The 14,993-nt window shown below is 43.8% G+C and overlaps 1 long non-coding RNA gene across 1 annotated transcript; it reads right to left on the bottom strand.

The window, feature by feature from the left end:
* Positions 1-3,099: 3,099 nt before the first annotated feature.
* Positions 3,100-14,421, bottom strand: LOC115506315. Its single transcript, XR_003966310.1, has 3 exons — positions 14,410-14,421; positions 12,510-12,521; positions 3,100-3,178 (listed from the first exon to the last, which is right to left on the bottom strand). It is a non-coding gene; the product is annotated as an uncharacterized LOC115506315 (long non-coding RNA).
* Between the last annotated feature and the right edge of the window lie 572 nt (positions 14,422-14,993).

The following is a 14,993-nucleotide window of genomic DNA, read 5'->3' on the forward strand; positions in this document are numbered from 1 at the left end:
GTGGGATTCATTCCTGGGCTGCAGAGCTGGTTCAACATTTGCAAATCAATCAATGGGATACATCACACTAATAAAAGAAAAGATATGAACCATATGGCCCTGTCAATCAATGCAGAAAAAGCATTTGACAAAATTCAGCATCTTTCTTAATCAAAAACCTCGAGAAAGTCGGGACAGAAGGAACATACTTAAACATCATAAAAGCCATTTATGATAAGCCCACAGCTAATATCATCCTCAATGGGGAAAAACTGAGAGCTTTCCCCTTGAGATCGGGAACACCACAGGGATGTCCACTCTCACTGCTGTTGTTTAACATAATGTTGGAAGTGCTAGCATCAGCAATCAGACAACAAAAGGAAATCAAAGGCATCAAAATTGGCAAAGATGAAGTCAAGCTTTCACTCTTTGCAGATGACATGATATTCTACATGGAAAACCCAACAGACTCCACCAAAAGTCTGCTAGAACTGATACATGAATTCACCAAAGTCGCAGGATACAAAATTAATGTACAGAAATCAGTTGCATTGTTATACACTAATAATGAAGCAACAGAAAGACAAATAAATTGCTCTCATCCACAATGGCACGAAGAATCATAAAATACCTAGGAATTAACCTAACCAAAGATGTGAAAGATCTGTATGCTGAAAACTATACAAAGCTTATGAAGGAAATTGAAGACAATACAAAGAAATGGAAAAACATTCCATGCTCATGGATTGGAAGAATAAAATTGTTAAAATGTCAACATTATCCAAAGCAATCTACATATTCAAAGCAATTCCAATCAAAATTGCACCAGCTTTCTTCTCCAAGCTAGAACAAGCAATCCTAAAATTTGTATGGAACCACAAAAGACCCCAAATAGCTAAAGCAATATTGAAGAAGAAAACCAAACCGGGAGGCATCACAATCCCAGACTTTAGCCTCTACTACAAAAATATAATCATCAAGACAGTACGGGATTGGCACGAAAACAGACACATAGACCGATGGAATAGAATAGAGACTCCAGAATTGGACCCACAAACATATGGGCAACTCATCTTTGACAAAGCAGGAAAGAATATCCAATGGAAAAAAAGACAGTCTCTTTAACAAATGGTGCTGGGAGAACTGGACAGCAATATGCAGAAGGATGAAACTAGAGAACTGTCTTACACCATTCACAAAAATAAACTCAAAATGGATAAAGGACCTGAATGTAAGACAGGAAACCATCAAAACCCTAGAGGAGAAAGCAGAAAAAACCGCCCTGAACTCAGCTGCAGCAATTTCTTACTTGACACATCCCCAAAGGCAAGGGAATTAAAAGCACAAATGAACTATTGGGACCTCATCAAGATGAAAAACTTCTACACTGCAAAGGAAACAATCAACAAAACTAAAAGGCAACCGATGGAATGGAAAAGATATTTGCAAATGACATATCAGACAAAGGGCTAGTTTCCAAAATCTATAAAGAACTCACCAAACTCCACACCCAAAAAACACATCCTCCAGTGAAGAAATGGGCAGAAGACATGAATAGACACTTTTCCAAAGAAGACATCCAGATGGCCAATAGGCACATGAAAAGATACTCAATGTCACTCTTCATCAGGGAAATACAAATCAAATCCACACTGAGATACAACCTCACTACAGTCAGAGTGGCTAAAGTGAACACATCCAGAGACTATAGATGCTGGAGAGGATGAGGGGAAATGGGAATCCTCTTTCACTGTTGGTGGGAATGCAAACTGGTGCAGCCACTCTGGAAAACAGTGTGGAGGTTCCTCAAAACGTAAAGATAGATCTACCCTATGACCCAGGAATAACACTGCTAAGAATTTACCCAAGGGATACAGGAATGCTGATGAATACAGGCACTTGTACCCCATCGTTTATAGCAGCACTTTCAACAATAGTCAAATTATGGCAAGAACTTAAATGTCCATCAACTGATGAATAGATAAAGAAACTGTTGTTTATATACACAGTGGAATACTACTTGGCAATGAGAAAGAATTAAATATGGCCTTTTGTAGCAACGTGGATGGAACTGGAGAGTGTTATGCTAAGTGAAATAAGGTATCCAGAGAAAGACAGATACCATATGTTTTACCCTTATGTGGATCCTGAGAAACTTAGCAGAAGACTATGGGGGAGGGGAAGGAAAAAAAAGTCAGGGAGGGAGTCAAACCATAAGAGACTCTTTAAAACTGAGGATAAACTGAGAATTGATGGAGGGTGGGAGGGAGGGGAAAGTGGGTGATGGGCTTTGAGGAGGACACCTTTTGGGATGAGCACTGGGTGTTGTATGGAAACCAATTTGACAATAAATTACATATTTAAAAAAGAAAAGACTCCACCAAACAACTGCTAGAACTGTTACATGAATTCAGCAAAGTCACAGGATATGAAACTAATGTACAGAAATCAATTGCATTCTATACACCAATAATGAAGCAGACGGAAGAGAAATTAAGGAATTTATCCCATTAACAATTGCATCCCAAACCATAAGATACATAGGAATAAATGTATCCGAGGTAAAAGATCTGTATGCTAAAAAGTATTGAGAGCTGATGAAGAAATTGAAGAAGACACAAAGAATTGGAATGACATTCCACCCTCATGGATTGGAAGAAAAAATACTGTTCAAACGTTTATACTCCCCAAAGCAATCTACAGCCTCAATGCAATCCCTATCAAATAACATTAGCACTCTCCACAGAGCTAGAATAAACAATTCTAAAATATGTATGGAACCGGAGAAGACCCCGAATAGTTCAAGTGATGTTGAAAAAGAAAACCAAACATGGAAGCATCACAATTCCAGACCTCAGGCTATGTTACAAAGCTATAATCACTAAAAGAGTATTGTACTGGCACAAAAACAGATACATACATCAATGGAACAGAATAGAGAACCCAGAAATGGACTCACAAGTGTATAGCCAAGTCATCTTTGACAAGAGGAAAGAATATCCAATGGAAAAAGTCTCTTCAGCAAATGGTATTGGGAAAACAGGATAGTAACATGCAGAAGAATGAAATGGGACCGCTTACCTACTATACACAAAAATGAACTCAAAATGGATGAAAGACCTACATGTGAGACAGAAAGCCATCACTATCCTAGAGGAGAAAACAGGCAACAACCTCTTGAGCTCAGCCACAGCAACGTCTTAATAGACATGTTTCAGGAGAGAAAGGAAACAAAAGCAAAACAAAACAAAGCAAACAAAAACAAAACTCTTGGGACTTCATCAAGATGAAAAGCTTCTGCACGGCAACGGAAACAACCAACAAAACTGGTGGAATCAGAGAAGGTATTTGCAAAGGGCATATCACATAAAGGGTTAGTTTCCAACATCTGTAAAGAACTACCAAACTCAACACCCAAAAAACAAAGAATTCAGGGAAGAAACGGTCAAAAGACATGAACAGACGTTTTTCCCAAGAAGACAACCAGATGGCTAACAGACACATGAAAAGAGGCTCAACAGCAGTCATCAGGGCAATACAAATCAAAAGCAGAATGAGCTAACACCTCACACCTGTCAGCATGGCTCAAATTAACAACACAGGTAACAATAGATGTTGGCGAGGATGCGGAGAAGGGGGAACACTTTTGCCCTGTTGGTGGGAATGCAAACTAGTGCAGCCACTCCAGAAAATAGTATGGAGGTCTGCAAAAAAAATTAAAAGAGAGCTACCCTGCATACTAGCAATTGTATGATTAGATATTTATCTAAAGGATACAGGAGTGCTGATTCAAAGGGGCACATGCACCCCAGTGTTTATAGTGACACTGTCAAAAATAGCCAAATTATGGAAGGAGCCAAGGTGTCCAGTGACTGATAAATGGATAAAGAAGATATAGATATATACATCTATATAGATATATATATCTCTCTCTATATTTAGATATCTATTTCTATATCTATATCTATATCTATCTATCTATCTAGAATACAACATTATTCCATGATCCAAAAGAATGAAATCTTGCCTTTTGCAACAACGTGGATGGAAATAGAATGTGTTATGGTAAGCAAATTAAGTCAGTCAGAGAAAGACAAATATCATATGATTTCACTCATGTGTGGAATCTAACAAAATAGATGAAAATAGGAGAATGGAAGGGAAAATAAGATAAAAACAGAGATGAAGACAGTCCATAAGTGACTTGATTAACTCTTCACACACTGAGGACTGTTGGAAGGGTGTTGAGTAGAGGGATGTACTAAATAGGTTATGAGCATTACGGAGGGCACTTGGTGCCGATGACCACTGGGTGTTTTATGGAAGTGATAAATCACTAAATTCTATTACTGAAACCATTATTACACTATATGTTAACCAACTTGGTTTAAAAAAATAAAATAAAAAACTTTAAAAAGATGATTACAGACAGAGCACATTCAAAGCCCAGAGGGAGACCACATCTATTCTATTAAAAGACGCTGCTATTATATTAAAAGAACAAAACAAGGCTTCGCACAACCTTGCTTTGTCTTTCTGACTTCATACCTCCCACTCTAAGTCTACAAGGTATAAGGTATAAGTCTACAAGTCTACACGTCTACAAGTGTACACGTCTAAGTCTACAAGTCTAAGGTATAAGGGAGTTGCTGCTCAACTCCCGCTGAGGCCATGCTGGCTCAGCCGGCATCACTTGCCCTTCCTCTGGGTCCTCAGACCTTCCCTGGGCTTGGCAGAGGCAGAGCCCTTCAACATGGCATTGACCACAGTTGCAAACTTTCAAACAAGAGAAAGGATCCCCCTTCATCTGGTACTTCCCCAGCTGCACTGGATCATGATAGCTCTCACCTGCACAAGAAGGTGCCACCTACACAACCGGACATTCCAACTGTTATAGACAGACATAGGGTTTGGCGGGTTCCACGAGCAGACCCTGTGCCCAGCTCAGAGCAGCTGCCCAGAAGAACCCTCTGTGAGGGTGGAAATGTTCTGCATTGTAAACATGCGTCTGCTGGGTGCCAGAAATGTGGCTAGTGTAGCTAATGGCTATGTGGCAAGTGGCTGCTGCCCTGGATAGCACAGCTTTAGGATGTGCACATGAGGAAGACGTGACCTCCCAGTCCTGGAGGTTTCTGCAGAGGAGCTTGCTGGCCTGAACTGATCATTCATTTGTAGGTTCTTCCTGGGCTCATGCATATGTGGCAGCCACTGCATGAGGCCCTGGGGACACTTAGAGTGGGAGGTCAACCCCCAGGGCTTAGAGGAATCCCAGCAGAGGCACATGATAAACAGAGTGAAGAGCATGACACCCCCACACTCATGCTGGATGTAATCAGAGCAGCGGGGCAGAGGGGGAGCACCTCACTGTCTTCAGGAGCTGACCCTTCTCATTCTGATCTGGACCAGTGCCTGGGCAGACAGCTAGCATAGTGTGGGGCCCAACAGGCCTGGGTGAGCTAAGGAGGGACCTTTCCACCCCTAAACTAGTTCCCAGCCCAAGGCTGTGAACAGCAGGCGTTTATTGGGGCCAAACATGGGCTGTATAGGGCTGAGCCCCTGGGGGACAAGCAATGATGGAGACGCTGTTGGTGCCCTTGCAGTGATCACCCAGAGCTATGGCTCCTGTGCCCAGGAGTGGAAGGAAGGTCAGAGACAGTATTTGGACCTGACATTTCCCATACCTTTCAGACAAACTCTCACACTGATGTCCTCGGGCCAGGAAAGAGCATAGCAAGGACCACCTCCACTCTGGGATCAGCCCCCACCACTTTGCTGAGATCCCTGTGCACTGGAGCCTGTGCCCCTCTCACCTTCTCTGCAACTGGAATGTTCTACAGCTGCCCTGGTCACATGGGATGAGATCCCTTTTGAATGAATGTGTTTCCAGCCAGACATCCCTTGGCCAACAGTGTGTAGACAAGGCCTGGCTGTCAGGTGACGGCCAGAAGCAGGTGAAAAGTGAAAACTCTTCCCTCCTGGCCCAGGTGGATCGGGCCTGGAAACGAACTTGTGCCTGGCATGACCCTGGTTCCATCCCTGCTGGCGTGTCCCAGGTGGGAGAACAGGAGACCTTACTCCATTGTCTGCTCCTCCCCAGTGTCCACCAATGAAAGAGTCTGGTAGATGGAGAAGAGGCTGGCACAGGAAGGACGCCCCTCTCCCCAGGCTTTTAGGAAGATGTCCATACGGTGCTCTCACCAGGCATGCCGACTCGTCCTGCCTCATCCCACCCAGAAGGAGCCCAAATGTCATCCTCGGTGAGGATAAGACTGGGCCCAGGTGCTGATGCTACACTGATTCAAATAATCCTGCCACCATGGTGTCCCCTCCCACCGTCACCTAGCCTGGATGTTCTTCATGTCTTCCCTCTGCAACCCCTCAATATTTCCCGCTTAACATCTAGTCCAAGACCATGGATCGTGCTCTCACCCTTTCAAGCTGAAGTATTTGAAGGAGCAAGGACTCTTAGAGCCTGGATGCTGGTTTCATTCCTGCATTCGACCACTCACAGCAGGCATTATCTTCCACACCACTGGGATACTAAGATCTAGAGATAAAGTAATTCTAGAAGCTGGAGGATCCTCTTCTCAGATGCCCTCCAGAGCTGGGTTTGGCATACGCCTGCACCAGCGGCCACCTGCCCCAGCCCTCCAGCTAAGAGGGGGAGGATTCCTTCTCAGGCTCCTTGAATCTCCTTTTTGGAAAGGATAAGAGGGGCAGGAAGGCAGTAATCCTGGGGTAATTATCCCTTTACTGTTGAAGTATGATGGAGCAAGGCCTCTGAGATCACTCTAGTCTCAGCTCTGGAGGGTGCCCCACACAAGGAGGGTCAGGAGCCTCAGCCTAGACATTCAGGGTCTGCCTCAGAAAGTAGAGATGTCAGAGAAAGTACTAGGAATTGGGGGTTAAAGGGCCTCGTCTCCCCGTCCAGCCCCCATCTGCACAGCCTGTGCCAACCCCTCCATAATTCGTCACTTCCATAAGCTTCCTTTTCTCAGAGGCCAATTAGATACCATTAGGGCTCCTTCTCTTTCATCAGGATTGATCCAAGTGCCCTGAGGGCAATGAAACAGCCCCCTCAGAGTTGAGGTCTACCCTGAACCGAAGTCATGATTCACAGAATCATATGGATTCTGAAAACATATTTCCCTTTCAGAATCCTGCGAATATTTTCCTGGCTATTAATAGGACTTTTTTCAGCCTAAACAAGCTATATTTGGTGTATAATATACTAACTATATTTAAATTGTCCATATTTATATACTTTGACATACAGACACATATCATGAAGCTCGGTGATGGGATTTTTCTTATGAATGACAAAGTTCACACCAGCAACTGTGTTATTTAGGGAAATGCAAATCCAGAGACACAGAACCTTCTCACACAGAGACCACATACAAGCACATACCTGCTCACTTCACACACTTGTCAGTTCACAAAGAGATTCACCCAGTCTCCACGCACATAAACTCACTATCTGAATGCCACAATTGTGCTTGTAAACACATGAACATGGTTTACCCTTCAACAAATCGCTTTGTCACTACATCTGTGATCCTCATTTCAATGGGAACCCAAAGACTAAAGACAACAAATGATTGATTCCTGAATACCTACAATTCTCTGCCGGAAGCTGAGCTACCCAGCCTGAGTGGCAGGGTCCAGGCTGTTGATGGATTGGTGACTGAAGGGCGGCCCACCGACAGTGAAGCTTCTTGTACTCTTGCTTTTAGGTAATTTGGCCTTAAAACTCTCTGGGGTATTGTCTGTTGTGGAGTTGCCCTCAGCAGACCCCCTGGGAAAAGAACCATTAGGGAAAAAAATAAGGTTCTGCAAGAAATTGTGCAGCCTTACGTTTAGCCCTTGCCATTCCCTATTGGGATTCCTCTACTTACAGGAAGGATAGCCTTGTACCTTTGCCAGCAAAGAGAGCCTGTATAGGAGAGACATATGGATTTGAAAGCCTCACTCCAGCAACTAAGGAGTGTATCTCTGGGCACAGGTGACTTCAACCCCTAGGCCCACCTGGCCACCCGGAGGCATTCCAGGTGATGACTGAACCTAGTTGGTTAAACTACAGAATGGTTCATTGGTTCCTAGGTGCATTGTCTCTCTGAGAACTTATGAGGCATGGGTTTCTAAGGCCTTTTCAGCCCCTTTCTGGCACCTCGGACTGAGGCAAACACATTGTTCTTCTGGTTTCATGTGGTTAGGAGGTCATGTCCCTGTAACTGTTCCACCTGAGGTGTTGAGAAATGGAGGGCCTTTCACAAGAAGAGCAAAGCAAATGCTTTGTACATTATAGATAAATGCAAATGCATAGTGGAATAATGTAAGAAATTAATCTATAATCAAATGGTATGCGGGAAAGTTAGGGGAAAATCACCATGTTATTTCTTAAAGGTCATTTATACATAGGAACATTTTCAAAATTAGATAATGTTAGAAAAACATAGATGACGTACGCTACAAGGAAATCACTAGCATATATAATGCAATGTTTACTGTAATAAATCGTCCAGTTCAACACACTGCTGTTGTCTGTGTCCTTTTTTACTTCAGTTTTAGTTTTTTATTTTAGTTTTTTATTTTCCAGGTTTTTTTAATTTTAGTTTTATTTTATTTTCACCGACGCTGTTCTTCCTTCGGGAACCCCTGGACCTGCTGGAGCTGGACTCCGGCAATTCTCCATGGTTCCAGAGACCACAGGAAACTATAGAAAAGAAAATAGCATAAGGGTAAGAAGGTGAGGCACACTGATTGCACCACTCTTTAGATCTTGTTGATATTAGGATCCAATAGGGAACACATGGTTGAGTCAAAGGCCACAAAAGCAAATGAATATCAGAACTTGTATATTCTGGGGGATGTGTCTCTCAAGTTCACTTAGTATGGAGACTATAAAATTCTTCACCCAAGCAAGGAAAATTGCTGCTGATAAACAATCCTAACACACTGTTTATCACCAGGTTTGGCATTGCCAGTGGTAAATGTCCTCTTGAACCAGGTAACAGTTGGCAAGACACAACCTCTCACCACTCTCCCCACCAGTAAATTAATGGTATCATCTGAAACGTCCATTGACAGATTTACAACTGAATGTGATTGGACGGTCACTAAGGAAGCAACATGAATTCCTCAGGCAAAGAAAGGCAAGCTCACCTTGGCCACAGACTGGTCCTCATAATCCCGCATCGTCACATCTACCATGCAAAGGTCTTCCCTCTCATGGGTTCCTAGAAGGACACAGAACATATGTCAATACATTGATGGTGCTTGTCAAGAATAACTCAGGGAGTATTGCTTGACATCAACATGGGCCAGAGCATATGGAGGATTTGGTTGTCTGCATGGACTGAATGCTACTACTGGGCCATGCTCAACAATATTCCTTTAAAGTATGCAGTGTGTGGAGGTTTTTTGAAAAGGTAGACATTGGCCATTGTGCAGTGTCAGTGGCACATATCTCCTAGGTAAACACACAACTCTCTCTCTCTCTCTCTCTCTCTCAATGTGTGTCTCTTACTCTTTGTGTGTGTTTTTCTGTCTCTTTCTCTGTCCCTCAGTTTCTCTCAAACACACACACACAAGACACACAGTCACACTGACAGTCAAACTACACAGAGTCACACAAAACACCCCGAAGCGTAATGTACACACATACCCACAACATACACAGTGAATGCATTGCCTTCCTCACACTGTAATGATGGACCTGGGTTTTCACCTGGATAATCCGTCATTGCACCACAACCTCAAGCCTCTGTCCTACCAGGAAGCTGGAGTCACAGTAGCTCTCCAGACTGAAGACAGCAGGAAAGCACAATCTGCCTGAGTCTAGAGTTTTTCATCAGCAAGAGACTGATCCAAAATACATACCATTTTCCATTGCGCCCGAGGCCACCTGAATGTATAGAAAAGAAACACCATCAGGGTCATATCATGGTGTATACTCAATGCTACTCTCCTTAGTTCTCCTCTTGACTTTAGGAAACAAGATGGCACGCAGTAGTTGTCAAGAGTCCCAAAAGCAAATAAATAGGAAGCCTGTCAGTTGTTTTTCCTGGAGATGTGTCTTTCAAGACCACTTAGGTTAGTGACTACAAAATTCTTCACCAAAGCAGGAAAAATTGCTGCTGACGAAAAAGATCCTATTACACTGTTTATTACCAGGTTTGGTACGGTAAGTGGTAAATGTCCTCCTGACCAAGGTTACAGTTGGCAAGACAACCGGGGACATTAACAATATGTTTCTCCCTACAGGGAAAATAACAATATCATCTATACTGTACATGGTCATATTTACAAGAGAAGTTGATTGGAAAGACTCTAAGAAGCACTTGTGTTCCTCAAGGAAAGACAGGAAGCTCACCTCAGCAACAGCCTGGTGACTCATGACAGGAAGGAGCCGCCGCTTCTCCTCCTAAGGGACAACTAGAAGGACACATAATACATATCAGAACCTTGTTGGTGCTGCTCAAAAATAACTCAGGGACTGTTTTTGATAAGAACATGGGCCAGAGCATATGGAGGCTTTGGTTACCTGCATGGACTGAAATGTTACTGCTGAGCGTGGCTTGAAGTGTGCAGTATGAGGAGGTTTTTGAAAATGTAAACATTGGTCATTGTGCAGTGTCAGTGGCACATATCTCCTGGGCAAACCCACATCTCTCTCTCTCTCTCTCTCTCTCTTTCAATGTGTCTGACTCTGTGTGTGGCTCTGTCTCTCTGTCTCTGAGTCTCTCAGGAACACACACACACACACGCATACACACAATCATGCGACAGACACATACAGAACAACCCCAAGACTCATGCACACAGAATCACAACACACAGAATTAATACATTATCTTTCTCATACTGTAGAAACAACACCTAGTTTTTCACCTGGGACATCGGTCTTTCCCCCCCCCCACCTCAAGCACCAGTCCTCCCAGGACTCTGGAATTAGGGTAGCTCTCCAGACTGAAGACAACAAGAATGCCCCACCTATGTCACCATCTAAAGATTTTCCTCAGCAAGAAACTGTTTCCAGGATACATACCTTTTTTCCTGTGCTCCTACAGCCACCTGAATGTTAGGAAAGAAAACACCATCGGGGTGAGATCATGATATACAGTATTTGCACCACTCTTCAGTTCTCTTGGTGACTTTGGGATACAACATGGGACACAGTGGTTGAGTCAAGGCCACAAAAGGAAATGAATAAGATGCCTGTATGATATTGTTTTCTCTGGGGAAGTGTCTCTAAAGAACACTTAAGATACAGAATACAAAATACTTCCCCCAAGCAGGAAAAATTGCTGCTGATGAAAAAGATCCTTTGACACTGTTTCTTACCATGCTTGGCACTTCCAGTGGTCAATGTCCCACTGACCGAGGTTACAGTTGGCAAGAAACAGCCAGGGAAATTGACAATATGTTTCTCCCCACAGGGAAAGTAACAATATCATCTGAATTGTACAGTGTCACATTTACAACAGAAGCTGATTGGAAAGACTCTAAGAAAGCACTTGTGTACCTCAATGAAAGACAAGGAGCTCACCTCAGCAACAGCCTGGTGACTCATGACAGGAAAGGGCCACCACTTTTCCTCCTTAGGGACACCTAGAAAGACCAGAATACATGTCAGTACCATGTTGGTGCTGCTCAAGTATAACTCAAGGACTGTTCCTTGATATGAAAATGGGCCAGAGCATATGGAGGCTTTGGTTACCTGCATGGACTGAATGTCAGTATTCCTTGAAATGTGCAGTATGTGGAAAATTTTGAGAATACAGACATTGGTTGTGCAGTGTCAGTGACACATATCTCTTGGGGAAGGACACATCTCTCGCTGTCTCTCTCTCTCTGTCTCCCTAATGAATGTGTGTTTTTCTCTTAGTGTGTTTCCCTGCCTGCTTCCCTGTCCCGCATTTTCTGTCTCTCTCAAACATACATGCACTCACACACACACACACACAGTGAATACATTGTCTTCCTCACACTGTAAACATGGACATAGGTTTTCCCCTGGGAAATCTGTCTTTTCTCCACACCCTCAAGCCTCTGTCCTATAGGGAACCTGGAGTCAGGGTAGTTTTCTAGACTGATGCCAGCAGGAATATCCCAAATTCCTGACCACATAGATTATTTCATCTGCAGGAGACTGATTCCAAAATACATACCATATTCCATTGCTCCCGCGGCGACCTGAATGTAGAGAAAAGAAACACCATCAGGGTCAGATCATGATGAACACGCATTGCACTGGTCTTTGGTTCTCCTCTTGTCTTTAGGAAACCAGATGCACACAGTGCTTGAGTCAAGGTCCCCAAAAGCAAATGAATAGGATGCTTATCAGAAGTTGATTTTTCCTGGGGATGTGTCTCTCAAGACCATTTAGGATGCCGACTACAAAATTCCTCACCCAAGCAGGCAAAATTGCTACTCAGGAAAAGATCCTATGACACTGTTTATTAGCAGGATTGGCATTGCCAGTGGTGAATATCCACCTGACCAAGGTTACATTTGGCAAGAGACACCCATACTCCACACTCCCCACCTTGGAAAGTAACAATATCATCTACAAAGTACATTGTCCTATTTACTACAGACGTTGATTGGAAAGACACTAAGAAATGACTTGTGTCCCTCAGGGAAAGACAGGCAAGCTCACCTCAGCAACATCCTGCTGCCTCCTGACAGGAACGGCCCACATCTTTTTCTCCTCAGGGACACCTAGAAGGACACAGAACACACGTCAGTACATTGTTGGTGCTGCTCAAGAAAACTCAGGGACTCTTCCTTGATATGAACTTGGGCCAGAGCATACGGAGGCTTTTGTTACCTGCCTGGACTGAAGGTTATTGCTGAGCCACGCTCGGCAGTATTCCTTGAAATGTGCAGTTTGAGGAGTCTTTTGAGAATATAGACATAGGTTATTGTGCAGTGTCAGTGGCACATATCTCTTGGGGAAGGACACATCTATCGCTGTCTCTCCTCTCTCTCTGTCTCTCTCTCTGTCTCTCTAATGAATGTGTGTGTCTCTTTCTCTTAGTGTGTTTCCCTGCCTCCTTCCCTGTCCCTCAGTTTCTGTCTCTCTCAAACATACATGCGTGCACACACACACACACAGTGAATACATTGTCTTCCTCACACTGTAAACATGGACATAGGTTTTCTCCTGGGAAAGCTGTCTTTTCTCCTCACCCTCAAGCCTCTGTCCTACAAGGAACCTGGAGTCAGGGTAGCTCTCCAGACTGATGCCAGCAGGAATGCCCAATTTTCCTGACCATATAGATTATTTCATCAGTTGGTTAAATGTCCCACTCTTGATTTGGGCCCAGGTCATGATCTCAAGGTTTCTGGGATCAAATCCCTGACTGGGATTCCACCCCACTCCCTCAATCAACCAATCAATCACCTTTTAAAGTTACCCAACAGAGAATGTAAACTGATGCAGTCACTATGAAAAAACAATATGGACGTTCTTCAAAACATTAAAAAAAGAACTATCATTTGATCCAGCAATCCCCCTTTGGGTTAACACATCCAAAAGTATTGAAATCTGGTCTTACAAATGATACCTGCACTCCCTTGTTCTGCATTCACAAAAGCTAATATAGGGAAACAACAGAAGGTCCATTGATGAACAAATGCACACAATGTGGTCTGTTCATTCAATGGGAGACTATTCAGCCTTAAAAAGGACGGAAATCCTGTCATTTGTGACAACATGGATGCCCTTGGGGGACTTGGTGTTAAGCGAAATAAGCCAGACACAGAAAGACAAATACTGCAGGATGTCACTTACATGTGGAACCTAAACTAGTCAAATGCATAGAAACAGAGAATAGAATAGGGGCTGCAGGGAGGGGAAAAGGAGGAAATGGTGTTCAGGGCACCAAGTTTCATTTATACAAAAGAAGTTAGTTCTGGAAACCTACCTTGCAACATAGGGCCTGTGATGAACTGCTTGAAAATCAGTAAGAGTGAGTTTGTAGGTTGAGTAACTTTACCACGAAAGAAAAAGAAGAAATGCTCCAACAGATATTTTGTGGGCAAATACCTTTATCTGGGTGAGACAGTATAGAAATCAGAACAATCCAGTCATTGAGAGCATGGGGTTGGTGCCTGTTGGGCTGTGCCTAAGTTCCCTGTACTGCACCGTGAAAAATTTCTTAGGGTCTGCTTATTAGTCTTATGGTATGAAGTTGAAAGTGATTAAATGCAGGAAAAGTCTTCGGAAAAAAATGACTGATGATTCAGAAGCATTGTGTAAGTGTTCAGTCACTAAATGTCTGGAACATTAACCTAAACACTTGGTAGTGGTTGAATCTAGAGTGGGGACTTGGATGGCTACAGGACAAAGGAGGATGGAAGCTTCCTTTTCATCCTGTCCATGGCTAGGATGCTTTACAGCTCATGGGGAAGACCTGTTACCATCTCCTGGGATCCCCATATGAACTCCGCAGGGCAGAGAGGGCAGGGCCTGTGACCCATATTTTCTGTAAGAGATTAAGTGACTCACCAAGATTCACTATTCTGAAGAGTGGGAGGTCCAGGATAGGAATGTAGATGTTCCCCGGGGACAGAGATCCCTGAAAATCTGGGACCTTCCCAGGGCACCTGAGATCATGCCTTGAACCCCTGAGCCAGGGGCTCCCCCAGTCTCTTTATCAAATCTTCCTCCCCAAGGTCTCTGTGGAAGACATTTAATGCCCTGGAGGAGGTGCCTAAGCTAGGAGAAAAATGCAAATCCTAACTCAGCTTCCCACTTCTAGGTTTCAACCCCTGACCCAAGGCACAATGCAGTTACCACCAAGTGAAGCCCTTCTGAAGGAGCAGGGGGAGCCCAACAGTGGCCATCCTCACCTGGCGTCCACACTACCAGGGCTCTCACAAGGAGCCTTCCCCAATGGCCATTTGGCCACCTTCAGTGGCCAGTGGTCTGCTCAGCTCCCAAGCTGACTCTGAAGCCACGACATTCCAAACCAACTGTCATGTGATGGCTCTGCCCAAAATTA

The sequence above is a fragment of the Lynx canadensis genome, chromosome F2 (assembly GCF_007474595.2).
Source record: "Lynx canadensis isolate LIC74 chromosome F2, mLynCan4.pri.v2, whole genome shotgun sequence".
NCBI lineage: Eukaryota > Metazoa > Chordata > Mammalia > Carnivora > Felidae > Lynx > Lynx canadensis.